This window comes from Lontra canadensis, unplaced genomic scaffold (genome assembly GCF_010015895.1).
Source record: "Lontra canadensis isolate GAN:19392208 unplaced genomic scaffold, GSC_riverotter_1.0 scaffold104, whole genome shotgun sequence".
Classification (NCBI taxonomy): domain Eukaryota; kingdom Metazoa; phylum Chordata; class Mammalia; order Carnivora; family Mustelidae; genus Lontra; species Lontra canadensis.
In genome coordinates, this window is record NW_022631098.1 from 4,287,810 (window position 1) to 4,315,235 (window position 27,426).

Here is a 27,426-nt window from a genome sequence, read left to right on the forward strand (position 1 = left end):
AAAAGTTCATTTTCACTTTTGTTTCCTTTGCCTTTGGAGACATGTCTTGAAAGATGTTGCTATGGCCGATGTCAAAGAGATTACTGCCTATGTTCTCCTCTAGGATTCTGATGGATTCCTGCCTCACGTTGAGGTCTTCTTTCCATTTTGAGTTTATCTTTGTGTATGGTATAAGGGAATGGTCAAGTCTCATTCTTCTATACATAGCTGTCCAATTTTCCCAGCACCATTTATTGAAGAGACTCTCTTTTCTCCACTGTGTATCTTTTCCTGCTTTGTTGAAGATTATTTGACCATAAAGTTAAGGGTCCATATCTGGGCTCTCTACTCAGTTCCACTGGTCTATGTGTCTGTTTTTGTGCCAGTACCATGCTGTCTTGGTGATCACAGCTTTGTAGTAAAGCTTGAAATCAGGCAACGTGATGCTCCCAGTTTTGTTTTTCTTTTTCAGCATTTCCTTAGCAATTCAGGGGCTCTTCTGGTTCCATCCAAATTTTAGGATTGTTTGCTCCAGCTCTTTGAAAAACGCCAGTGGAATTTTGATCAGAATGGCATTGAACGTATAGATTGCTCTAGGCAATATAGAGATTTTAACAATGTTTATTCTTCCGATCCAGGAGTAGGGAATGGTCTTGAATCTTTTTGTGTCTTCTTCAATTTCTTTCATGAGTGTTCTGTAGTTCCTCGAGGACAGATCCTTTACCTCTTTGGTTAGGTTTATTCCCAGGTATCTTACGGTTCTTGGTGCTATAGTGAATGAAATCGATTCTCTAATGTCCTTTCTGTTTTTTCATTGTTAGTGTATAAGAAAGCAACTGATTTCTGTACATTGATTTTGTATCCTGCCATAATACTGAATTGTTGTATGAGTTCTAGTAGTTTGGGGTGGAGTGTTTTGAGTTTTTCATATAAAGTATCATGTCATCTGTGAAGAAAGAGAGTTGGACTTCTTCATTGTCAATTTGAATACCTTTTATTTCTTTTTGTTTTCTGATTGCTATTGCTAGGACTTCTAGTTCTATGTTGAACAAAAGTGGTGAGAGTGGGCATCCTTGTCGTGTTCCTGATCTCAGAGGGAAGGTTGTCAGCTTTTCCCCATTGAGGATGATATTTGCTGTGGGTTTTTCATAGACAGATTTTATGAAGTTGAGGAATGTTCCCCCTATCCCTATACTTTGAAGCTTTTTAATCAGGAATGGATGCTGTATCTTGTCCAGTCTTTGAATGGCTCTACCCATAGGCTTAACCAATATCTGTGTCCCTATAATGTATTTTCCATTGCTCCTGTTTATTCTCTGTACTCTGCTGAAACAGGTGTGGAGCTGGAATTTTGGGTCATTTTACATGTGGAATTTAAACAACACTGAACGCGTCTCTTCCTTGCCATAGTGATGCATAGAACATACAACCCATCCATACAAATTGTGCAAATAGTAGCTGCCTGGCAAGTTAGAAAAATTCAATGAAAAGAAGAAAAACAAAATCAGAAATAAACACAAAATACCACAAGGCCAAAAACACCACCTCAATCATCAGAAATGTGCTTTTTCACTGCAAATATTTTAAAAGGGCCTGTTTTCTACCCAACTACAAAGATGGGGAACCCTATATGTAATCCTCAGAGCAAACCAAAGCCATGGATGGTGAGCACCAAGCACAGTGTTTAATGGAGCCAAAGGGAGAAAGAGAAGTCCTATGTGGGTAGTAATTATGCTGAGTTACTTGTCCTTCTGGGGTCAGTGGTGCAAGCAGAATGAAAGGTACCCTTCATAGGAGAGATATCTTGGGTAACTATCTTTTTAAAAGCAGAGGATTCTCCCTAACATCAGTAGGAGGAAAAGTATATGTTTCGTGAGAAATAATTAGCCATACCAAATATAGGACCTACTATACAAATGCTTGTACTTAAGAATGGCTGTCTACAGACTGAATGTACATTAAATATAACCATTTAAATGAAGAAAGTATAGAAATAGAGACAATAAGTGGCTATATATTAAGTATAGTTTAAGAAGTTTACTTTCTTAAGCAATCTGGTTCTTAGAGCCAGAGGGGAAATGTTTGCATTCCAACACCAGTTCTTAAAATTAATTTTTGACCCATAAAGCTATTCTGAGGATCGTGTTAATAGTTAGCATCTATGGGCCAATATCTTTATACCATCCCATTTAATCCTCAGCCATAAAAGGTAATATAATAATTTTCTCATTTTATAGGTATGGGAACTAGAGTTTTATGAAATTAAGCAGATTACTCTGGTTCACACAATCAGCAAGTGGCAGAACAAGACTTTGAGCTCAGGTTAGTGACTCAGAGTTCAGGCCGGGATTTCCTTCCATATCCGATTGTTGAATGAGTAGGGGGGGCAACAGGGAGGAAAGCAAGATAAGGTGGTGGACACTGCCTCTCTTGTAAGGACAAACTTGGATCTGAATAAAGTGGCATCTGAAAGGAGGCTTGAAGGACAAATAGAAATGAGAAAAAAAAATCATGTCCTGGTGGGAGCTAGAAGACAGAAGACAGGAAAAGATGATCTGGTCGGAGGGAACAGTATGTGTGAAGACCTGGAGGGATGAGAATGTACGTGACAGTATGATAGGTCTGTGTAGATGGAGCATGTGTGAGGCTGGGGAGTGGAGAGGAGCGATGTGACAGACTGTACTTTCCAAAGATGGAGCGCCTCTTGTCCTACGTGCTCTCCTACTGCTTTTCCACACACACACCCAATACCAAATGGGGTCTCATTCCCTCCCTCTGAATATAGCGGGCCTGTGACTCCCTCGTAACTGGTATCAAGTGAGGGAAGAGACACTAAGTGATTTCTGTGGTTAGGTTCCAAAAGTTGATGTGGCCTCTCCATTGTTAGCAAGGACATCCACCCTTGGAGCCCTGAGCTGCTTTGTAGGAAGTCCAGTGACCCTAAGGTTGCCATGCTGTGAGGAAGTCTGGACCCAGAGAGAAGCCATTTGTAGGTATTCTGACTGACAGACCCAGTTGAGATCCCAGCCAACAGACATGTGACATCATGAGAGCTATCAACCACCAGACATATGAGTGGAGATACTTCCAGATGATTCCATTCTTCAGCTGTAAATCCCTCCCAAGTCCTCCCAGAGGAAGCCCCAGACATCATATGGCAGAAACAACAATCTTTGCTGTGCTCTAAGTTCCTGACCCAACCATTAGTTGTTCTATGCCACTAAATTTAGGGATGGCTTGCTATGCAGCCATGGTAACTGAAACAAGTGGTTGTATTGTGCAAGGAGCTGACTAAATATGTCTGCAGTTCAGAAGAGAGATGCAGGCTAGAAATGTAGCCCTCTGAGTTTTCTGCATTGTGGATGATGGCTGAAGCCCTAAGAAGACATGGGGTAATCCAGGGCAGCGAGCAGAATTACAAAAGAAGAGCGTTAAGAATGTCACTCTGGGACATAGCAACATTGAATGTTGAAGGACAAGGAAAAAGGAAGAATCCAAAAGGAGGCATCAGAGGAAGGAGCAACACCACGAGAAAGGGTGCTTAAGAAAGGCAAAGGATGAGCAGATTTTGGAAGACATGCAGGGATCGGCACTCTCAGCTGCTGTGGAGAGAGCACTGCAGCTAGTTTAACAATAAACAGGTGTCCTCCTTCCAGACGATTTCTGGAGGGAAGCGAGGGTGAACAGTGGACTGAGGTAAGAGCCGTAGCTTGGATGGTAGTTACTTAAGAAATATTTATTGAATGAATCTGAAGTGGAATGCAGTAGAGACACACTGGTTATGCTGGAAGAAGAGAGAAATAGCTGACAGAGCATGGAGAGCCAGTGAGTCTTGGTGAGCCGGAGGGGAAGAGAAGATAGTTCAGCATTTGTGATGGAACTGCAGCACAGGGCTCTTCCAGCAGCTGTCCCTTGCTGCCCTTGACCTGCATCAGCCGCTGGGGTGACCCTTGTCTGGAGCCTGTAACTCGTACCACACAGTGGCCAGAGCTGCTCTCAAGCTCCACGCGGGGGCCCTTTCCACCACATGGCAGCACAGCCTGGATGACGGTGGCATGGCCATGTTGCCAACACTTCCCAGAATTTGCAAGTCTTTTGTTTAATAAGTGGATGGAGGGTGGGGGAGGGAGAGAGCAGTCAGCCAACAGCAAAACAGGTCATAAACTGTGGACTTATATACAAGTGCCATGGAAAAAGTTAAGAACATCTTTTATCCTGACAGCACCTTCATTCTTCCAAAAGCCCATAACACTTTATAATTCAGATTTGTTCCCCAGATCACCCAATCCAGCAGAAACATGCCATTTCCTTTGTAAGTCTACTGAAGAGGTCAGGAGAAGAGAGGAGGGAGACAGGGTAGTCTTTCCAGACAATTAATATTCTGATTTTTCGCTTACACCCAGGTGTAACCAAAGACCTAGCTGTTTCACCACAGTAGAAAGGTTTTTCACTGACTTTATAGTTTCTGTTTTACATTGTCAATTTAAGCTGGTTTTGAGATAAATTTGCCTGCCACAGGTTCTTGACAAGTGGTTTAGGAATGAGTTATGCCAAAAATCTGTTACTTACTAAGTGGGGAGAATCCTTGTCTAAATGTACATTGTAATACAGCATTAAAGGGATAGTACAGTTGACCCATGAATAACATAAGGGTAGGGGATGCCACCTCTGTCTGTGCCCTCAAAAATTTACATATAACGTCTGACTTCCCCAAAACTTAATTACTGATAGCCTACTATGACCAGCAGCCTTACTGACAACGTAAAGAGTCAATTAACACACATGTTGTGTTATGTGTATTATTATATAATGTGTTCTTATGGTAAAGTGAGCTAGAGAAAAGGAAATGTTAAGAAAATCATAAGGAAGAGAAAATATATTTATAGTACTCTATTGTATTTATCAAAAAAATTAAAACCCGTGTGTAAGTGGACCTGCACGGTTCAAACCCGTGTTTTCCAGGCATCAACTGTATTTCAATTCTGTGGCCATTCAGGCCCCCTAGTTCTCTGTTGGGCTGAGATCTGTCCTGAGCTGGAGAAATTCTAGGTCAATGGAAAATTACGATTGCTTGACGCAAGTTGGGAAAATGAGTGAATTATGGATCTTTGCCAACTCATGCACCTAAGAGGCCAACTCAGACTAACCAGGACAACAAAAATCCTCTAAAAATGATCATTAAACTACTCCTGCCTTACATTTGCTTGCCAGATATTGCAGGGGGATAGACTCCTTTGGGCTCTTAAATTCTGAAGCAGCTTCTTAGGAGAAATGGTTAGAATTTCCATTAACATCAAATAATCAACTTGTGCTAGAGAAGAATCAGCCTTTGAGTCTTCTCCGTGTTCTGGGACGGTGTTTGCCGATGAATGCTTACAGCTGGTGTCGTCGTATCATGCCATTGAAGCCAAATCAAGAAGCTGTCAAGAGCATGTGTTTCTCCTGCCAAATGAGACAGAAATGTTTCCAAATTTGCTTCTCCACATCTCCCCAAATTTATTAACCAAAGAACAAAAGAGCAAAGGAACCAAAGAGGAAAAATACTTCAGAATGCTTTTTTTATCCTTTCTTTTTTCCCTCTATTTTTTTTAAATTTTATTTTTTATAAACATATATTTTTTTCCCCAGGGGTACAGGTCTGTGAATCGCCAGGTTTACACACTTCACCGCACTCACCATAGCACATACCGTCCCCAATGTCCATAATAACCCCATCCCCCCCTCCTAACCCCCCTCCCCCCAGCAACCCTCAGTTTGTTTTGTGAGATTAAGAGTCACTTATGGTTTATCTCCCTCCCAATCCCATCTTGCTTCATTTACTCTTCTCCTATCCCCTTAACCCCCATGTTGCATCTCCTCTCCCTCATATCAGGGAGATCATATGATAGTTGTCTTTCTCCGATTGACTTATTTCGCTAAGCATGATACCCTCTAGTTCCATCCGCGTCGTCGCAAATGGCAAGATTTCATTTCTTCTGATGGCTGCATAGTATTCCATTGTGTATATATACCACATCTTCTTTATCCATTCGTCTGTTGATGGACATCTAGGTTCTTTCCATAGTTTGGCTATTGTAGACATCGCTGCTATAAACATTCGTGTGCATGTGCCCCTTCGGATCACTACGTTTGTATCTTTAGGGTAAATACCCAGCAGTGCAATTGCTGGGTCATAGGGTAGTTCTATTTTCAACATTTTGAGGAACCTCCATGCTGTTTTCCAGAGTGGTTGCACCAGCTTGCATTCCCACCAACAGTGTAGGAGGGTTCCCCTTTCTCCGCATCCTCGCCAGCTCCCTCTATTTTTAAATTTAAATTCAATTAGCCAACATATAGTACTTCATTAGTTTTGATATAATGTTCAATGATTCATTAGTTGAGTGTAATATCCAGTGTTGATCATGTGCCCACCTTAATGTCCATCACCCATTTACCCCATCTCCCCACCCACCTCCCTTTCCACTACCCTCAGTTTGTTTCCTGGAGTCAAGAGTCTCTCATGGTTTGTCTCCCTTTCTGATTTCTTCCCATTCAGTTTTCCCTCCCTTCCACTATGATCCTCTGCACTATTTCTTATATTCTATAAGAATATAAGAGAAATATAAGAGAAACCGCATGATAATTGTCTTTCTATGATTGATTCATCCATCCTACAGTTCATCCATCTCAGTGTAAATGGTAGGCATTCATCCTTTCTGATGGCTGAGTAATAATCCACTATATATGTAAACCACATCTTCTTTATCCATTCATCTGTTGAAGGATATCTTGGCTCTTTCCATATTTTGGCTATTGTGGACATTGCTGATATGAATGTTGGGGTGCAGGTGCCTCTTCTTTTCACTACATCTGTATCTTTGGGGTAAATACCCAGGAGTGCAATTGCTGGGTCGTAAGGTAGCTCTATTTTTAACTTCTTGAGGAACCTCCTTACTGTTTTCCAGAGTGGCTGTACCAGCTTGCATTCCCACCAACAGTGTAAGAGGATTCTCCTTTCTCCACATCTTCGCCAACATTTGTTTTTCCCTGTCTTATTAATTTTAACCATTCTGACTGGTGTGAGGTGGTATCTCATTGTGATTTTGATTTGTATCTCCCTCAACTCTATGGTCAACTAATCTACGACAAAGCAGGAAAGAATATCCAATGGAAAAAAGACAGTCTCTTTTTTTCATCCTTGCCATATTTCTTCCCATATGGACAATGGCTTCATTCAAGAGGAATATTAAAGTCAAGTCTAGGAGTTGTCACACTGGCCTCATCTACAGAATGTTTGGCTCCAAAATGGGCTCTGTTACTTGCTCTGATGGGCTCAAATGGGCTCTAATTAGTTGCACGTGTCAACTTGACTGAGCCGTGGGGTGCCTACATACCTGGTTAAACATTATTCTGGGGTGTCTCTGCAGAAGTGTTTCTGGATGAGATCAACATTTGAATCAATAGTGAGTAAAGCAGATTGTTGTCCTGTATGTGGGTTGAGGCCCTCTGAGGGCATGAATACAACAAAAAGGCAGAGTAAGAGAGAATTCACTTTGTCTGCTTGATGGTCTCCAAGCTGGGACAATAGTCATCTCCTGACTTTGGACTAAGACTCAGATTAGGTGTTACCTCATCAGCTCTCCTGGTTCTCAGGACTTTGGACTGAAGATCCTGGGAATTCTCAGACTCTATAATCATGTGAAACAGTTCCTTAAAATAAGTAAGTAAGTAAGTGAGTAGATAAATAAATATCTTCTATTAGTTTTGTTTCTCTAGAGAACCCTCATTGATACAGGCCTCTTGTTATGATTTTCCCAGTCCCAGTATTCAGGTCCCAATAAAAGACAAGATGGATATCCTGACAAAGTTATGGCCTGAAACTGTGCATTGTGACCCAGTGTCTCACTCACAGTGAGGCCCTCTCTCACTGCACTGAGTGGGGGTTTCAGTACTGTCACTCAGATGGTAAAAATGGCAGGCGCCATTGCATGCTAACGTGATCACCTCCCTTCTCCCCTCCAGTCTTTCTTGGGTTGTTTGGTATGGAAGATCATTTATAGGGAGTTTCTTGTTTGGAGAAGATAACAGTAGAGAGTAGATGATCAAGAAATATTTCTTCGGGGCACCTGGGTGGCTCAGTGGGTTAGGCCTCTGCCTTCGGCCCAGGTCATGATCTCAGAGTCCTGGGATCAAGCCCCGCATAGGGCTCTCTGCTCAGCAGGGAGCCTGCTTCCCCCTCTCTCTGCCTGCTCTCTGCCTACTTGTGATCTCTGTCTGTCAAATAAATTAAGAAAATCTTTAAAAAAAAAAAAAGAAATATTTCTTCAAAACAGTTGTGAATTCTTGACCATCCTGGATCTGATTGTCTAGTTTGCCAAATATTTAGGCTCTTTAATACTGGTATCTTCAGTGGTTCATCTGCTTGCAGGTTATTTTAGGACTAGTTGACAATTCAACTTGAAGATGGTCATGGGACAGGGAAAACAATGAAAGTAGAAGCAATTCATGTTAAGGCTTTCCTTCTTTCTGGTTTGATGGGGTAAGACTGAGGTGTAGTGATTATACCTGGGGGTTTTGGTGCCTTTCACTGGGGGAAAAAGTAGAATATGCCCCATCTCAGAATATCAGTTCCCACTCCTGTGCTGTCAGTTCAGGAGGTATGTGTGTCAGCAAGTTTATTTAAAATGCAGCTGATAATTTTGCATATCCAAGAAGAAATTGAGGAGAGAGCCTTGCATGAGCCTTCAAAGGAAAGATACAGTTAAAAAAATATGACTCAGACACTCAAACATTTGCTTAAAATTTATGTGGGACATATGAAATATTTCCATAAGAAAATTCAAATAAGCCTCATAATAATGATTAGACTGGTACAGACTGATGAAGTGGGAAGAAATCACAATGAGGAACTGGGAAGATAGGACCGTGGTCTTATATTTGCTGCAAGCTTACTGTATGATCTCAGGCACATCACATCACCCCTCTAGGCTCTAATTGTCATGATATCACATGAATAGAATGAGGAGATACATGGTTTTCAAACTTTATGTCATGGTGTCCTGCTGTCTGCAGAGGTGCGGATAACCTGAGTAGGGGCTCCCAGCCTCTGCTTCAACATGAGAAGCTCCATTTTGATTAATTTCATATACATGTGTGGCTTCCATGCAAGATCTCATTGGAGGAAAAGTATTCATATCTAAAAAAAATTAAAAAAAAGAAGAACTTACAAATATTTGACTACTCTAAGTGTCCTCTCAGTCATACATTTATGTCTAATTATTTCCCTTCTCTTCACCAAGTGTGCAGTCCCTGATTCGTCCATGGGGCAGGAGGAGGGGTGGGAGAGACACACCTAAGCGCTTAAAATGGCTATTTTTGTGTGTGTGTGTCCACTCACTCACCACACTTTGTTCATCACTGGCCCTACTTCCAGCTTTATTCCCTCTCTAGAAATTACCACTCAGTTTAAAAAGTTTCTTTGAGGGGGCACATGGGTGGCTCCGTCAGTGAAGCATCTGACTCTTCATCTCAGCTCAGGTCTTGATCTCATGGTTGTGATTTAAAAAAATCACAAAAACTACTTTAAAAAAAAGTTCCTCTAAGAACCAAATGTTTAAATGTATCATACATTTTTCTTCATTATATTTATCCCTTTTATACTTCCTTAAATGTTTGATTTTTATTTTGTAGTCTCCAAAATGCCCAGATTAGATATTATTTCATTCAGAGAAAATATCCCAAAGATCCTGAAGTCAAAGGTAAATGTTTTGTTTTGTTTTGTTTTCTTCACCATTTAGCATGCTAGCTAGCACAAATGGGAGACAATTCACGGAAACTTAACTACAGAACCTAAAATCACATTTTGTACTTTATATCTCATTGGGGATAGCTCAGAATCCTCAGAAGATTTCTCTTCTCCAGGTGGAGTTAATCAAAGTGCTGGGTCTTACTGAAGGCCAGAAATCTAAATCTTATCTTGTCTGACTTTTTCTCTCCATTTTTTTTTTTTTGCCATAAAAATGCCTTAAGATGTTTTAACAAATCCAGATTTTTTTTTTTAATTCTTGGAGCCTCAATCAGTCTTAATTCTATTGGAGTTTGTTTCTTCTTTTTTTTTTAATCTAAATACCATCTGTTAAAGAAAACGATCATTTTTTAGAGTCTGTTAATCCAGGTCTATGTTCTCAAAAGGTGTCTTGAGATATGTACTGCCAAATGACACCACTACCTAAGAAGTAAGAAGTAGCTTTTTTTTTTTTTTTAGGATTTTATTCATTTTTTTGTCAGAGACAGAGAGGGAGTGAGAGCATGAGCAGGGGGAGGGGCAGAGGAAGAGGGAGAAGCAGGCTCCCACTGAGCAGGGAGCCTGATGTGGGGCTCAATCCCAGGACCCTGGGACCATGATTGGAGCCAAAGGCAGACGTTTAACTGACTGAGTCACCCAGGCATCAAGAATCAGCCTTTTTATTATGGTTGTTTTGTTGTTGTTGTTTTTAAAGTACCTTAGGAAAAATTCATAAGGTAAAAATACTAGACTAGACTTCATTCTCTAGTCTATTAAATGATTTTCCTTTCTACATCCAAGATTCTATGATACTGTCCTCACTAACCAGGGAAGTGGGACAGATTCTCTTATCTATAGTTAGGGAACCACATTTTAATCTGCTTGCAGTAAAGTTTTAAGAACTATTCTGGCAAATAGAGAAATGACATTGCAAGTACTTAGTCAAGCATGGCTGTTGACAGACCTGTTCTTCTGGGTGAACCTCTCAATTTCCATTCTCACAGCTGCATCCATTGTCATGGAAGCAGTGGAGAGCAAAGCTTTATTTGCAAAGGCTACTCATTAGCAAAATCAATTTAAGAGAAGCCATTCCCTTTCTGTATTTCTATCTCCATCTCTATCTACAGCCATACCTGCACCTGCATCTGCATCCACACCTATGATCTCTATCTCTATCAGTTTCCACATCTATCTGTCTATCTCTCCATCCATCCATCATCCAGCCAGCCAGCCATCCATCCACCTATGTATCTCTGTATAGATCTAACCAGCTATCCACTCCACTGTAAGCCCCAGAAGTACAGGGACAGTATTGACTCATCTCCATGTGTCCCCCAACACTTCACCAGAGAAATAAGACAATATTTGAAGAACTGAATCACATAGCATCATTTTCCACATGTCTAAAGACCAAAGTCAAAGATACAGAGAGTTGGATAGTAGGCTCCTAAACCCCATTGTCACAATTTCTGATCAGATAAATGAAAATACATTCCCAAGAAATTATAGCAATAATGACAAACTACAACTTATACAGGTTGCTGCAGTTTTTTAAAAAGTGGGACAGCAGACTTTATCCTTTGATCTTCCTACTGTGGTGTGAACATTACCCTGGTCAGCTTACAGACGAGGAGTCCGAGGCTCAGAAAGTTTCCATGTCTGGTCTTAGATGACACGTCTTGTGAGAGCTTAAGTCAGGATCATCTGTAGACTACCTGCTCCTAATCTGCGTGATGCCCTGCTTAAATGAGATTAGGGGAAAACAATTCCATCAGTGTCTTTTATGGTCCCAAATGCATAAGAGATCTAGATAATGCTTCCTTCTAGAAGTCTGGGCATCAGAAAACCAACCAGTTTTTCTGAAGCTGATAGACTGCTCTGTGAACATAGACATTTGTGTGGGAATCTGTGGCTTTGCAATAACTCTTCACTCATGAGTTTCTGTCTGACAACATCTTAGGACTTGGCACATTGCAACCTCTCCACTTTCAGTCCCATTTCCCTCCATTTGGAATTCTGTTAGCACTTGCAGCAACTGGAACCTGATTGAGAGAGGTTTGGGCTCTGGCAGAAGTATCTGGAAGAGACTTGCTTCCTGGAATCTGGACCACATGGCTCTACAAAAGTTACACATTTCAAACTTCTATTAGGACAAAACAAAACAAACAAACAAATAAATACACAGTTTCTGAGTAGAGGACTGATTCTCCTGACTTTAAGGAGGTAAGTGGCTACCAAAAGTATTAGACCAGTAGCTACTAAACAAGAAAAAACAACACACAAAAATATGTCACTCCAAGAAAAGAGAAGGTAGCCCCTGCCCCTCCCCACCCCACCATGGCTGTGGAACCAGATGGCTCTCAGGAGTTTTGACTGTGGTATTGTGATACCTATTACTGTCTAGGTTCCTCATTGAATTACTGCATTTTCAATATTGTCCCTTAAGTTTTGGCACCAGTGGACTAAACTGGCCAGCTGACTGAATTTTTAACTGACCCTGACCTTGATTTTTCAAGACTGAGGCACAAAGGCAAAGGGAGAATAGATCTGGGGAGGATCTTCCCGGGGTGACTTGACTTGTTTCAGGTCTAGCAAATATCAAAGCCTTTCAGCAGCCACATCTTCCATAAAACAACATTCTTCTTCCATATGGTCTATGCTCTCTGCTTTGGAGGATTCATCTCTCTAAATATATCCTTTGACAGAACTGCCACTGGTACTCCACGGCCCCCAGAATAAAAGCCAAATTCCCTCACAGAACATTTCAGGCACTTCCAGGACTCAGCCTACCTACTACCTTATTCCCCTTCCTATAGTCATATTCCAAACGGAAGAGTGCATTGTTCCCCACATATGCACTCCCAACCCCCCACATACCAACGTGTCTGTGTGCCTTTGTTATATTATTCATTTTCCTGAAAATATCATCTTCCCTATCTTTATATTTCTAGATTCTACCTTCAAGCCCCAGCCACCGTGCTTCTAGATGAAAACTTCCCTGCTTCCCAGGCTCACACTAAGCCACCTACCCACCTATAATTTGGAAATTCTCTTCCCCATCTGGATTCTATTATTTATGTCCATGTTTTATCTTTCCAGGCTGGTTCTCTCTTTGCATCACCCCAGCCTTCACCTAGACGCACCTTGTTCCGTGCTCTGGGATTCTCATCCTTCGACACATTGTCAGCTGCTCCCTTGTCTGCCGGCTTCCATTTGACTTCGGTTTGTGGGAGGTACCAGTAGGAAGATCAAAGCTGGGGAAGAGAGACCTTCCCTCTCTGTCCCTACTTTAGCACTGCTTCTCTGCCGGTAGCTGCCTTCCTCTGAGATTGTAGCCTCTGCCACACGGCCCTTCTTCGACTCTTCAGCTCTCATCAGGCTCTAGTTACACTCCTTCCTCCCTTTGTTCCTTCAGGCATAGAACTAGTAATGGCTCACCATCTTTTGCTGCTGTTTGTATGCCTCCACAGCCCTTGTTGATTCCTGTAACACAGTCACAATTCTGTACGTGGTCGTTTCGTTAAAGTCTTTTCATACGTACCATCTAGAGCAAGCTGTGTTTCCTCCTGAGACCCGGCTGATAAGTTCCCTTCCCTGCTATACACCTTGAAGGCATTGTTTACATGGCACAGGGAAGGGCAAGGGGGTGAGGTGTTTTGAGCTGTGTTTTGAGCAGGTCCAACCCTGCCTCTTGCCACTTGTAGAATTTTGGGCCCTCCCTCCCTCTCTTTGCTCCACTTTCATAATTTGTGAAATTATGGGGCTCAAGTGAGATTGTTTTGGGGCTCAAATGAGATCATATGCCAGAAAGCACTTTGTATGTCTTTGTACAGGATTTGGTGCTATTATGATTCATCTTTTAATCTTCCATGATGTAATAAGTGCTCAGTAAATGAGCTGTTTCATATAGAGCGGCCGGATGACAGGTTGGAAAAGATCATTTTCCACGTATTTCTGAGTCAGCTCCTCAAAAGGGTAGGAAGCAGGGGATCCACTTAGTAAAGGTTTAGAGTAACAGAAGACCAGCATGTATCTCACATAGTCAGCAGAGACCCTAGTGGGGAGTTTTCTGTCCAAAATCCATTCTGTCCAAATGTTCTATAACTGTACTGATTTTTAATCTATTTGTTCTAATGATTACCAAGAAAAGAAAAGTGTTGCAGAGATCTGTTTTGAACTTCAATAGTGATGAAGTGATAGGAAGGAAGAAGCCTCTGAATGTTGACTTGGGCCTGGGATGAAACTAAACATGGCTGTGGAGAAGCCTTCACCTTCACCCAGACTTTGACAGAAGCCAGATCCATTAGGGAAACTCTGTTGCTCCCTACAGATAGCTCTCAGCTACCCTGTCCCAGTCTTAGAGCCACCAGCACCTCTAGCTGCTTTTATCTGCAAAGATCGAACATACCTCTCTCCATGAATGGGCAGAGCCAGCTGCAGCAATCTGGTACCCAGTCTGCCTCACATTTAAAATGAACATTTGACACAAGTTGTGAGCATGAGAGGGTGAGTGTCAGTTGTGTTTTAAGAGTTTTCGTTAGAATGTGGGGTATAGCGAGTTGAATGGTGGCCCCCAAAGAGATATGTCCATGTTCTAGTAGCCAGATACTGTGCATGTTGCCTTATTTGGAAAAGGATATTTGCAGGTAAAATTATGTTAAAGATCTTGAGGTGAGATCATCATACATTATCTGAATGGGACCTAAGTCTAGTGACAAGTGTCCTTAAGAGAGAGAAGAGGAGGAGAAGAATCACATGAAGAAGAGGAGGCCTGTAGGCAAAGACTGGAAGCTAAAGTCTGCCAACAGTCCCCAAAAGCTGGAAGAAGTAAGGTGGGTTTCTCCCCAGAGCCCTCAGGGGCTGTACGGCCCTGCCGGCACCTTCTGTACATCTGGGCTTCACAACTGTGAGACAATAAATCTCTGTTATTTTGAGCCACCGAGCATATGGTAATTTGTTTGTAACTGTAAGAAACTAATACACGGAGTAAATAATGTTTGCAAAAATCCCGGAGGAAAACCTACCAGTAGCCATTGTCCTCAGTGAGGCTAGGTATATTGGAACAACTTAGACCGTGAAGAGTGCTGTTTTATGACCTCCTCAAGGACTCCAGAAACTCCAGAGGGTAACTGCTTCCCTCAATCCCTTGGGCAAACAGGAGGAAGTCAACCCAATTCTCTCAGCGTGGAAGACTACCAAAATAGTGAAGGCCCCGAAAGGTGAGAGTCCAGAAAACCCTGCTGCCAGAGGGCTTTGGAGAAGTGAAAGTTCTGTCATTTGGTAAAGGTGGCTTTATGAGCTACTCATTTGAACATGATTCATTGTAAAACAAATAGGCTTGGGAACTAAATGGCCCACTGAGAAGAGCTGTAGCCTGTGAGGAATGCTCGAGGCAAGGGGCCAGAATGAAGCAGTCTTTAAGGAGTCTGGAGAAGGCCACACGAAACTCAGGGTGGCTCTGTTCAAGGACAGGAAGTATTAAAATAATGCCTAGTAAGACCTGGAGCCAGAGACTTGGCAATTTATCATTTGTGTGAAAAAAAAATAATAATCCTGGGCACATTCCATTGAATGTCTTTATGAAGGTGTTCTGTGGTTTGGAAGCACTGCAGTTTCTGTACACGATTTCTGACTTCCAGTGGAGAGCTAGGGGACTGTCCATCATTTACACCTCCTCAGTCTCCCGCTCATAAGCCAAGGATAATGCCTAAGGGGATTGCACCCATTCCCCCCTAAAATAATTTATCTTTTGAGAACCTCAAATATTCCTTTGATTGAAGAGCCATGCTCTGTGACAAATCTGTATCTGTCCAGATCTCTTCTATTAAGACTTCTCAGTATTGACCGAGCCATGAACGGAAGCCTTTCTTCTTTCTTCCTTACCTTCTCTTTAAAATCCCTGGTCTTCTGGGGCGCCTGGGTGGCTCAGTGTGTTAAGCCGCTGCCTTTGGCTTGGGTCATGATCTCAGGGTCCTGGGATCGAGCTCTGCATCGGACTTCTTGCTCAGTGGGGAGCCTGCTTCTCTCTCTGCCTCTGCCTGCCTCTCTGCCTGCTTGTGCTCTCTCTCTGTCAAGTAAATAAATAAATAAAATCTTAAAAAAAAATAAAATTCCTGGTCTTCTGAATTCATAATCAAAACATCATTTTTATTGTGTTCTTACTATTAAACACACTGGAAATATGACAGCTTCTGAAATATATCAGGATTGGGGCCAGTAAATCTGATTTTCCCCCTCGTAGGGGACTGGATCAGGCAAGATCCCCAAGACCAAAACTGGCTTTAAGGACTCTGGTCACCCAGATGTAGATCTGAGTGGAAGCTGATGTGAAATTCTGCTTAAGAAAAGAATAGAAGATTTAAAGTCAGAAAAGCCATTACAGGCATTCATTCTGAAATCTGAGAGCAGAGCGAGGGTTCAAGTTCTGTGTGAGGGCCTGGAAAGGATAGGAGCTTGAAGCAAGAATATGGCATCTAGGACTCATTTTTATTGGGTACTAGCCATGTGGTACTACGAGCAAACTCAGAGCTAATAGGAACAGATTTGGGCAGTGTTCTAGCCTGCCTGTGTTCAAGTTTCACCCAGTGAGAAACGATGCTCCTTTTTTTAAAAATTCACTAGAGCACTTACTGTATCAAAGATTGATTAAATAATATTAATTAATTGACTTTTAAACATTAAACAGTAGATGATGCCTGGTTTGGGGACTAAGATAATAGAATTCATTTTAATTTTTGTGAATTAATAATCTGCATGGTATCATTCAATTAAGCACACAGAATTAATCAGAACTACCTGAGTAACATCATTTACTTTTCAGACTAGATCATAGGTGCCCGTTAGTTGTTATGTTTACAATAGTACCCTTAAAAGTTCTTCTCATTTCACTTTTTGCATCGATCCTTCTTGAATTCTAGGTAATGGCCAATGACTCTTAGCTGATTTTTTTTTAAAGTGCAAAATCTCTCTCAAACCCCCAGCCAAAAATGCTTTGTGTTACACTAAAGGGATCCTTTACTGTTGCTATTGTTACCTTTGCCAGATGTTTTGGCCATGATTTTCTGAGTACCTTTGAAATGTGATCACCTCTGACATATCAGAAAAATAAAAAATCAGGAGACATCTCATCTATGCAGCCTGATTCCCGAAAGGTTCCCCAGAGACACTGAGCATGCCTCGATCCAGATGGGGCTATCTGAACTGCCGGTAAGGCCAGGAATTAATAGATCAAGCAGCAAAGAGAAGGCAGCTAAGCAAAATGATGCATGACGTATCGTAGAGAGAAGGCCTCAGCTGGAGGGCAGTCAGGCGCTCGCTCACCCTTACTGTTAGAAGCTGTCGTGCAGACGACAGTTAATAATACACAGCAAGTGTTTGGACCACATTTACTTCTGTACCCTCAACTGTACCACAAGCATAAATGAAAAATGAAAACAAAACCTTGTTCCAGGGTGGAGGTGGGTAGATCACGCTCTGAGTTACAGAACTATCTTTGCAAGAGAAATTTAATGAAAAAGAAACCTTTAGGAGCTTAGGTATACTTGGGAGGATCTCACACAGAGACACCTGCAGCAAAAAGCTCCCAGATATTTGTCCAGATTTTGTATTCTAGAGGTCCAGATGCCTTTCATTTGAGTTAGGTCCTGAATCTTAAGAAATCTGTTTAATACCCAGTAGTGCAATTGCTGGGTCATAGCTCTATTTTTAACTTTTTGAGGAACCTCCATACTATTCTAGAATGGCTGCTCTGGTTTGCATTCCCACCAACAGTGTAAGAGGGTTCCTCTTTCTTTGCTTCCAGTACTAGGTATTTATCCAAAGGATACAAACAGTGATTCAAAGGGGTACATGCACCCCAATGTTTATAGCAGCAGTGTCTACAATAGCCAAAATATAGAAAGAGCCCGGATGTCTATTGACAGATGAATGGATAAAGAAGACGTGTACACACACACACACACACACACACACACACACACAGGAAAATTACTCAGCCATCAAAAAGAATGAAATCTTGCCATTTACAACAATGTGGATGGAACTAGGGAGTATTATGCTAAGTGAAGTAAGTCAGTCAGAGAAAGGCAATTAGCACATGATCTCACTCATATGTGGCATTTAAGAAACAAAACAGATGAACACAGAGAAAGGGAAGGAAAAATGAAATAAGATGAAAATTGAGAGGGAGGCAAACCATAAGAGACACTGAGTTCTAGGAAAAAACAGGCTTGCTGGAGGGGAGGTGGGTAGGGAGATGGGGTAACTGGGTGATAGACATTAAGGAGGGCATGTGATGTCATGAGCACTGGGTGTTGTATGCAACTGATGAATCACTGGTTTCTACCTCTGAAACTAATTTTTAAAAATCTGTTAAATAGAGGACCCATCACTTGGGAAGACAGGCTTGCATAGCGTCCATTACAGTAATGCCAGAGATAGGGGCTCTTTTGTGAATAGTGTAGACAGTGTGGTATTCTTATAGAAATATTCAGTATGCATCATTGAATGCCTGCTGTGCACCAGGCCCTGGGCTAGACCTTGGGAATATACCTGTAAGGCATTGGAGAAGCTTGTGGTCTGGAGCAGGAGAAAGAGAATAGGTTATTTCAGGGAGACTGACTTATCTGAAGAGGAGGTACAGCGTGGATAATAAAAAAGCAGACAGCTAAGCTATATTCATGGGTTTGCATCTGGGGCTCTGTCATGTTTTAAAGTGAATTACTTAACGTCTTTGGACCTCAGTTGCCTCATCTGTGAAGTGGGGATAACAATTGCACTACATATGCTGGTGAAGGCAAAGGATGAGTTAATATATTTAAAGTTCTCAGAACATGGCCTGGCATGCAGTGAGCATGTAAGTGATAGTCTGATGGAGAGACAAGAGGGTGTGATGGAAATACATACGAGGAGCACAGCACTTTGTCACGTGGGTATCGGGGAGGGCTTCCTCCCAAAGAATGACATCTCAGTTGAGAGCAAAAGGGAGGAGGGGCTAGTGGGCAGGGGGGCTGTTTGGAGCCTGGGAAAGAAGGGGACACGTGTAAATATGGAGACAGGAGTGATGTTGGCACACATCCCCTCAAATAATTTAATGTTCTCATGTTGCCTGATTCATTTGGCAAGAAACACAGGTTCACAAGTTTGCTGCCTTCACCAGATGACAGATTATCATTTCTCCAACACCTCTTCTGTGAATTGTCCCTGATAGATTTGGTTAGCTCCTCTCCTTGCTGTGTTTCCATATCCCTTAGTGACACCAGTCACATGACCCTGTACTTGGTTACTTGTCTGTCTCCTCAGTCAGGCTGTCAGCTCCAGAATGGCTGGATTTGCTTCTTTTTCCTCTATCCTGGTGCTCCTAACAGCTAAAGCAAGATCGGGTTTGTAAGAAGAGCTCAGGGAAAGCATGCTAAACAAACAATGTAGCTTGGGACAGAACAGAGACTCCCTTCCAAGTGCTCCTTTTCCTCATTTTGTAGGCCTTCCTCAGAGCTCACTCTCAGTTTTTCTCCTTCCAAATGTTCTATGATTTTCAGATAGAGAATTATAACAGCTGCAAACATGTGGGAACAACTTCTCCCTCCAAAATTAAGCAGCTAATTTTTTGCTGCAATGAGGTAAGCATTATGAAAGTAAAACAATGAACAAAATATACTTAATATTCACAGATGTCAAAATCCTGAGGAGCTAGCCATACATGAGGAAATTCTCACAATACAGATACAATCAAAAGTAAACCCCATGCTGAAGCCTGTTGCTAACTTTGACATCAAATTAGGAATCATTCCCTCAGCATTTCTTAGATTATCTCAATTAATTTCCATTTCTGCATTTTGCATAAAAATGCATTTATGCGTTTTTGAGGGCCTGTGGAAGAAGTCCATGGACAACTCACTGGTGGGCATTTGTCTTCTTGGTCTGTCTCTTTCCTCCCTCTTCTTGAGGCTGAAGTTTTGGAGTTTCAACATCCATAGCACTGCTAGCCAAAGGACATTTTTCTCCTCACTCAGAATCACTCAGCATCTTTACATGGTTCCCGGAGAGATCATCTGAAGTGCAGAAACATCCCTAATGCATACTTTCAAAGGCTATTTCCACATCATAAATACCAGATCTTGTGAAATGGGAGCAAGACACATATTTGGCTTGTTGACTTATTGCACATGCACTGAATCAGAACAGGAAAAGACCCTCTAAGGTCTTTGAAGGGGATGCTTGGAGACAGGGAAGTCATGTTGTCATTGCACACGTGGAGGATGCCTCAGACCTGCTGTGGCCATGGCCTTGAAGAATGCGTCGAGCTCCATGGCATGCATAAGAATTACTGATTCACTCAACAAGTATTTACTAAGTGTGCACTCTGTGCCAGACATTGAAGGTACAGCCTGTGCAGGGTAGATAAGGGCTCTGTCCTCATGAAGTTTACATTATCATGGGGAGAGACAGACAACAAACAAATATGGAGATAAGCAAGATAATCCCAGATAGTGGCAACTGCTCTCAGGCCCACAGGGAAATATTATAGAGAATGATTAGGCTTGGGAGGTCAAGGGAGCCTCTCTGTGGAGATGACATTTTAGTTGAGGTAGAATGTTGAGAAGAACATATGAAGATCTGGGCAGGAGAAGAACATTTCTGGCAGAAGGTGGTGACAGATCAAGGGCCAGCTCTATGGTTTCCCTATTCCTGCAAGACTCACCAGTCACACTAAGAAGGAGAAGGAGAAGAGAGGGAAGATGGGAGGGAGGAAGGAAGGAAGAAGGAAAGGAAAAAAAAAAAAAAGGATAACTCAGCCATTTCCGGACGACCTAGGGCCTCTGTGTGACACAAGTCAGGTGGCACCATGTGCATCACATTCTGATGCCTCTTCCTCCTTTCAAGAAAGCTGTCAGAACAGAAGGTCTGAGATGGGAATGACCACCCCATTGGAAAGCAGAAAAGAGGGCTGTCGTGGCTGGAGCAGAGCAAAGAGAAGAAAGAGCAGTTTGATTTGATTGTTCTTGTTAGACCATAGCACATAATAAAACTAGCTGACATTGCTACATCTGATTCTTTTTTTTTTTTTTTTTTTTTGACAGATCACAAGTAGGCAGAGAGGCAGGCAGAGAGAGACAGGAAGAGGAGGCAGGCTCCCTGCTGAGCAGAGAGCCCGACGCGGGACTCGATCCCAGGACCCCGAGACCATGACCCGAGCCGAAGGCAGAGGCCCCAACCACTGAGCCACCCAGGCGCCCGCTACATCTGATTCTTTAGAGTCCATTATTATATTTGTCACCACAGCTTTACAAAGTAAGTGCTATTATATCCTCCTTTTGTAGATGAGGAAACTGAAGCTTAACAGAGCTAGGTAGTTGGCCCAAAGTCGCATAGCTGGCAAGTGGTGGAGTCAAGGCCACATGTGTCCCTTCCAGAACCCAGGCTTATAGGTATGAGGTCATACTTTGCTTTTGAGAAGGGCTGGCTCTCTACCATCCAGAGGATCCTGATGAACAAGTCAATGTCACCAGAGATCTGGTTGTTTCCATTTTCCCTCTGACCCTTCTAGAAGAGGAAGAACAAGCAAACTGATTTTTATCATGACTTTTCCTTGTCAATGGAAAGAATGAAAGGGTCTCCAAAGACCTATAGCGACAAAATAAAAAGTAGAGTTTAGGGAAAAAAATTGGTAAGACCATGAAGAAGCTATTGAGAATCATAGAAATAGTAAGAGTCCTACTTGCCCTTTTATTCTGAGTTTCTGGATGTTCTTTACTTCTCTTAGAAGGACTTTCCCTTAAGCTAATCCTCTTAGTCTTGTAGCATGAGAATGAGTCAGGATAGATAACCCTTTGACTGAATGGCACTGACTCAATGAAGTAGAGCAGGCATTTCAGGGAAGACAGTCCGGCTCCAGAACCCAGCCAGTCATCACCATTGTAAGTGGCTTCTCAACATCATGCTTTTTCTGCTCTACCACCAGTTTGACACCATGCCTCTCCTAGAGTATCTGGAGTGTACTATGACTTTCCCACACAACATCGTTTTACCATCTCTGAACTCCCTCAGGAACGGCTACAATGACATCGATGATGAGACACTTCATTCAACTAGGAAACTATGCTCAGAGAAAATATAAAACTCTCTCTATATGATCCTGCATAGTGAAATTCATGTCACTTCACTAAAAGTCATGGTGTGATGGGAATGAACTCCCATCTGATCTTTGAAAGAGCTGGTTCTTCTCTGTGACATTTATTCATCCTTTTTTTTTTTTTTTTTTTTTTTTTGTATAATGTGGGACCTTATCTTGGGAGCTGCAGTTCTCCTCAACCCCAAGGTTTCTTTTTACTTAAAGAGAGTTTCAATTACAAGAAAAGACCACACTCTGGTCTCCTAGAGCCTGTGGACTATGTACCAAGGCCTAACCTCATGGTAGAAGGATCTGGAAATCTCTGGTGGGGTCTGGACGCTACCCAGGGCCCGGTTACCAGCTCATGAAAGCACTTTGGGCCCGGGAGCGGGAGCCCGGCAAGGATAGAGTGGAAGACCTCACTGCTGCTAAGTACTGCTTCTTCTTGCAGAAGCTGGGGGAAGAATGGTGTGGGTAGTTCTTGGTCCCCGCCCCCTTGTTAAATGTTTGCAAACACTGATCTAAAGAGTTCTAATAAAGAATCGAATTTCCCTAAAAAAAAAAAAAGAAAAGAAAACAACAATAAGGTGCCTTGATAAAGCTCAATAATTACTCATTCATATTAAACCTCTGAGGAAAGGAAAGCATTTCAGGTAACCAAAAGCCAAACTCTGCCCTTGACTTAGGATAAAGGCATTCTGCTGGTGGCCCTTTTTCCTGTAGTGCTTTTGCCCCAACAAAGGGGAAAGTGAACTTCAAAGAGCTGTATGCAAGAATTTTATCAGGAGGAAATGCCATAGAACGTGCTTCTTCTCTTCTTATATTTGTAATCACTAATCATGCATGTTTTCATTAGAGGTCCTCTTCGCTTAACTTACCAGAGCTACAGGAGCATTAAAAAACAGAAATGAAAACTTAAAGTCCTTCAAACAACATATATAATATTGAATTTAACCATAGTCTGATTCTAGGGCAAATGAAAAACTTTATTTTAATTCAAGATAAATATACTTTCTTATATGAGTAAACTAATTTACCTAGAAATAATTTTCTGCCTTCAAACACTGATTTACTTAAAATGATTTTTTTCTATTTATACAGCACATTTTACTCATTTCCCCCAGAATGCCTCACATGTAACAGGAAATTCTCAATAGAAAGAAAAAGTTAAAAATGAGTCCTAATGCCAGAGTGATGTGCTTTTTGAAGCTGCAAAACTGGATACATATTTGTATTTAATAAATTATATAAACTAACTCATTTAGTTTTCATAGCTACTCTATGGCATGAGGTTCTTGAACCCATTTTATAGATGGAGACACAGAGGTCAGGTGGGTTCCATAATTTCCCCAATGTCCCACAGCCAGTAAGTGGTAGAGCAGGCATTTTGGGGAAGACAGTCTGGCTCTAGAACCCAGCCAGTCATCACCATTGTAAGTGGCTTCTCAACATCATGCTCTCTCTGCTCTACCACCAGTTTGACACTGTGCCTCTCCTAGAGTATCTGGAGTGTACTGCCCACACTACTGAAATCCCCACTTTAAAGTAACTATTACCATAAATTAGCTGGTCTTTCTTTTGTTGAAACATTTTTTATCCTACAAAAGTAATACACTTTTATACAAATGTGTATGTTTATCAAATAATGGAGGTGTGTTAAACGAAAAGATAAGGGCCACAGTCCGATTTTTAAAGGATTTTATAGGTGATGGATTCGATTGCTCCTTTTATCTACCTCTTGTTATTTATTCCCAGTGATTCTCCGACGGCCTTGCTGCCCTTCAGCCGCCCCCCCATCCTCCACCACTGACCCTCCCTGGCTGGACAGCTCTCTGCAGCCACCCGAGATTCCCTGCTCTTGCACTGACTGGACGTGCTCTCTTTCTCACCCTTATCTTGGAAGGTTCCTGAAAACTGAAGACCACATGGGTGTTCTCTACACTGTGGATATTTCCTTACCACGTAGAGACAATAGCCGAATGGAGCGGCACATACGATAAGACTGTATCCAAGGACCAAACCTATCTAAGCAGACAGAGTTTGCTTTTGATTGACATTTTGATGAATCTGTTGGAAAGTTTTGATATTTTAGAGCTCTTCAGGAGACATCTCATAGATAACCTAATCCAAAACCCATTATTTTACAGACAAGAAAACACATACTCAAAGAAACGCCGAGGAGGGAACAGATACTTTGGCATCAGACAGACAAAAATTGGAAACCGGGCTCTGCGTGCAAGCGGCAGGCTGTGCAGTCTTGTCAATTTCCCTGAAGTGTTCCGAGCCGTAGTTTTCTGTGAAACGGTGAGGATTGCTACGTTCAGGCCACTGCTGCAGGCCTCTATCATTCTATCTAATCTAAATCCCCATAATCCCTTGCGGGGTTTCCGAAGGGCCTCCTGGTTTTTACTCCTTATAATCTGGTCTCCACTCAGCAGCCAAAGCAGACTTGCCTAAAATGTAAATCAGATCAGCCTTTCTTTTCACTAGTTCTAGGATAAAATCCCACAAAGCCTAGCATGAGCTGCCCCCTGCCTTTCTGGGCTTACTTCTCTTCGTGGCTGCCCTCCAGCCACACAAACTTCTTCTCTTCCTGGAACATGCAAAGCTCTTTCTGGCTTGAGAGCCTCTGCCTTAGCTGTTTCCACATCTGGGGCACCGCTGGCACGGTGGTTCTAACCCTGATAACTCCATTAGCCCCCCAACTGCGCTCACTCTATACAAAAAGGCCCACATGTTGGCCTTTCGATATCATATAACCACTTTCACATTCCCCCCGCATAGCAGTTCTCATTATCTGTAATTACCTGGCATTTATTTATTTATATTTGTGATTTGATTTAATTTTATTGCTTATTACACTTGGTCAAAGGTGCATTTATTTTCAGTGTTTTGTTGAAAACTACAAGTGTTGATACGTTTGTAAATATGAAAACAGTACAGAAGTACAAGAAATGAAACATGTGAGTCCTCTTTACTGCCCAACAGTAGCCAAGGTTAACAGTTTTGTGTCTATTTGTCAAGACTAACTATGCACATAAACACATTCACACACACACACACACACACACACACACACACACGTATACACACAGGTTTTTATTTAACCAAAAGGCAATTTTACTGTACATACTGTTTCCATTTTGTTCTTTCCTTCTTTTTTTTTTACTGCTTAGCTTATCTGTACATGTAGATCTATGTAATTTTTTAACATCTTAATCATATTGTTTCCCTAGATCGTGATTTATTTAAACCATTCCCTTACTGATGGATACTGGGCTGTTTGTTCCTTTTGTGCCTTTACCAACAATGCCACAGGGAACATCCATGTACACATATATCTGTGTCTGGGCCACAAAACAGTCTAGAGGAGAGAGAATAACAGGATTTTTGGGTAGAGAAGAGCAGGAATTTTAAATTTGAAGAGATACTGTCAAATTGCCTTTTTGTGTAATTACCTCGCTTTTAAAGGAAAATGGATTAAGCTTAAATTATCTGTATCTCTTCCCAAAACATAAGATCTTTGTGAACAAAGCCCTTATTTTACCAGAGCAGCTTCCAACACACAGGAACACTTCTCAAATGATAGATTTAAAAAAAAAGATTTTATTTATTTATTTGACAGAGGGAGACACAGCAAGAGAGGGAACACAAGCAGGGGGAGTGGGAGAGGGAGAAACAGACTTCCCATGGAGCAGGGAGCCCGATATGGGGCTTGATCCCAGGACCCTGGGATCATGACCTAAGCCAAAGGCAGCTGCTTAATGGCTGAGCCACCCAGGTGTCCCAATAGATAATTTTATTAGTAATAATACTTAGCACACCTACCCATTTGATGTGAAACCACAGAGAGTAGCAACTTGTTGCCATGAGATTTCCTTGGGGCTAGCAGAGTCAGATTCTAGGCTTTTTTTTTTTTTTTTTCCCTCTAATGTCCCTAGTGTTGGGTGAACCAATGCAGGGTGAAGAGGTGGAAATTCTGGATCAGAAGATAGATGAAAGTAGCCTGAAGAAGTATGATGGGCAGAGCCAGGGCCCAGAGGGTCAACAGCAGTAATGTGAATACTGCCAGGGTCTGGAGTCAGAATTGTGCTCAAACACTGCCTCATCCCCAACTCTGCCCCCGGGAGTTAGATATACAGAGGACTCCATAGGACGGGGAATGCTGGGGATTACCATCTGGAGCTCTCAGGTACCAGGTATTTTGACTTTGGCTGGAAGAAGGTACAAACATCTGCTTCAGGCCCCTTTAGACCCTGAGGCTCCATCACCAAATCAGTCATGAAATTTGTCAAAAAAATAGGAATTAAAGGAGTTGTCCCAAAATAGCACAGTCACAGAATACAAGAACTTTTGAATTACCCTCTAGCACTCTGGTGACCCAGTTGCCGGTCCTTGATCAAGCCTGAACTCTTCCTGCTCAAGGCAGGTGTGAGAAAGCAGTTAGTAAAGGCGGGGAAGAACTTCTCAACACAGAGCAAAGGCTGGCAACACCAGGATCCCAAGGCGGGCAGCAAGGAGGTGCCTTGTTGGCAGGAGGGTGGCCTCTTCCATACCTTTAGGTTGGATATATTCCCCCCAAGCCCAGTTCTATGGAGCTACAATTGACATTTAATACCATCTAAGTTTAAGGTGTAGAGCATGATGATTTGGTATATGTATATATTGCAAAATGATCGCTACAATACACCTAGTTGACATCCATCACCACACATAGTTACAAGTTTTGTGTGGGTATGTATGATGAGAACACTGAAGATTTACTCTCTAAGCAACTTTCAAATATGCACTACAGTGTGGTGACTCTAGTCATCATGTCATATGTTACATCCCAGAACTTCTTTATCTTATAACTGGAAGTTTATACCCTTTGACTACCTTCACCCATTTTGCCCACCACCATCCTCCACCTCCAGCAATCGCTAATCTGTTCTCTGTATTTATGACTTCATTCTGTTTTGTTTAGATTTCACATATAGATGAGATTACATGGTATTTTTCTTCCTCTGTCTGACTTACTTCAATTAGCATAATGCTTTCAAGGTCCATCCAGGTTGTTGCAAATGGCAGGATTTCCTTCCTTTTTTGTGACTGTGTGTGTGTGTGTGTGTATACAGGCATAAATATTTATGTTCATATCAATCAATCATGTCTTCTTTATCCATTCATCTGTTGATGGATGCTTAGGTGGTTTCATACTTTGACTACTGTAAATAATGCTGCCAACGGAGTTGCAGACATCTCTTTGGGATAGTGATTGTTTTATTCAAATATATACCCATAAGTGGGATTTCTGGATCCTATGGTATTTTTATACTTCATTTTTTTAGCAACCTCTGTACTGTTTCCCATAGTGTCTGTACTAATTTACATTCTCACCAATAGTGCACATCCTCACCAACATTTGTTGACTCTTAATTTTTGATGACAAATTCATCTCACTACTCTTAATAATTAAACTCATGTCTTGGCTCCAAAGCTAAGGGGTTAGAGCACTGGTCTTGTAAACTCATTTATTGTGCTCTTTCTCATCACTATCACTAAAGAGGATCTAGACTTAACATCAGACATTATT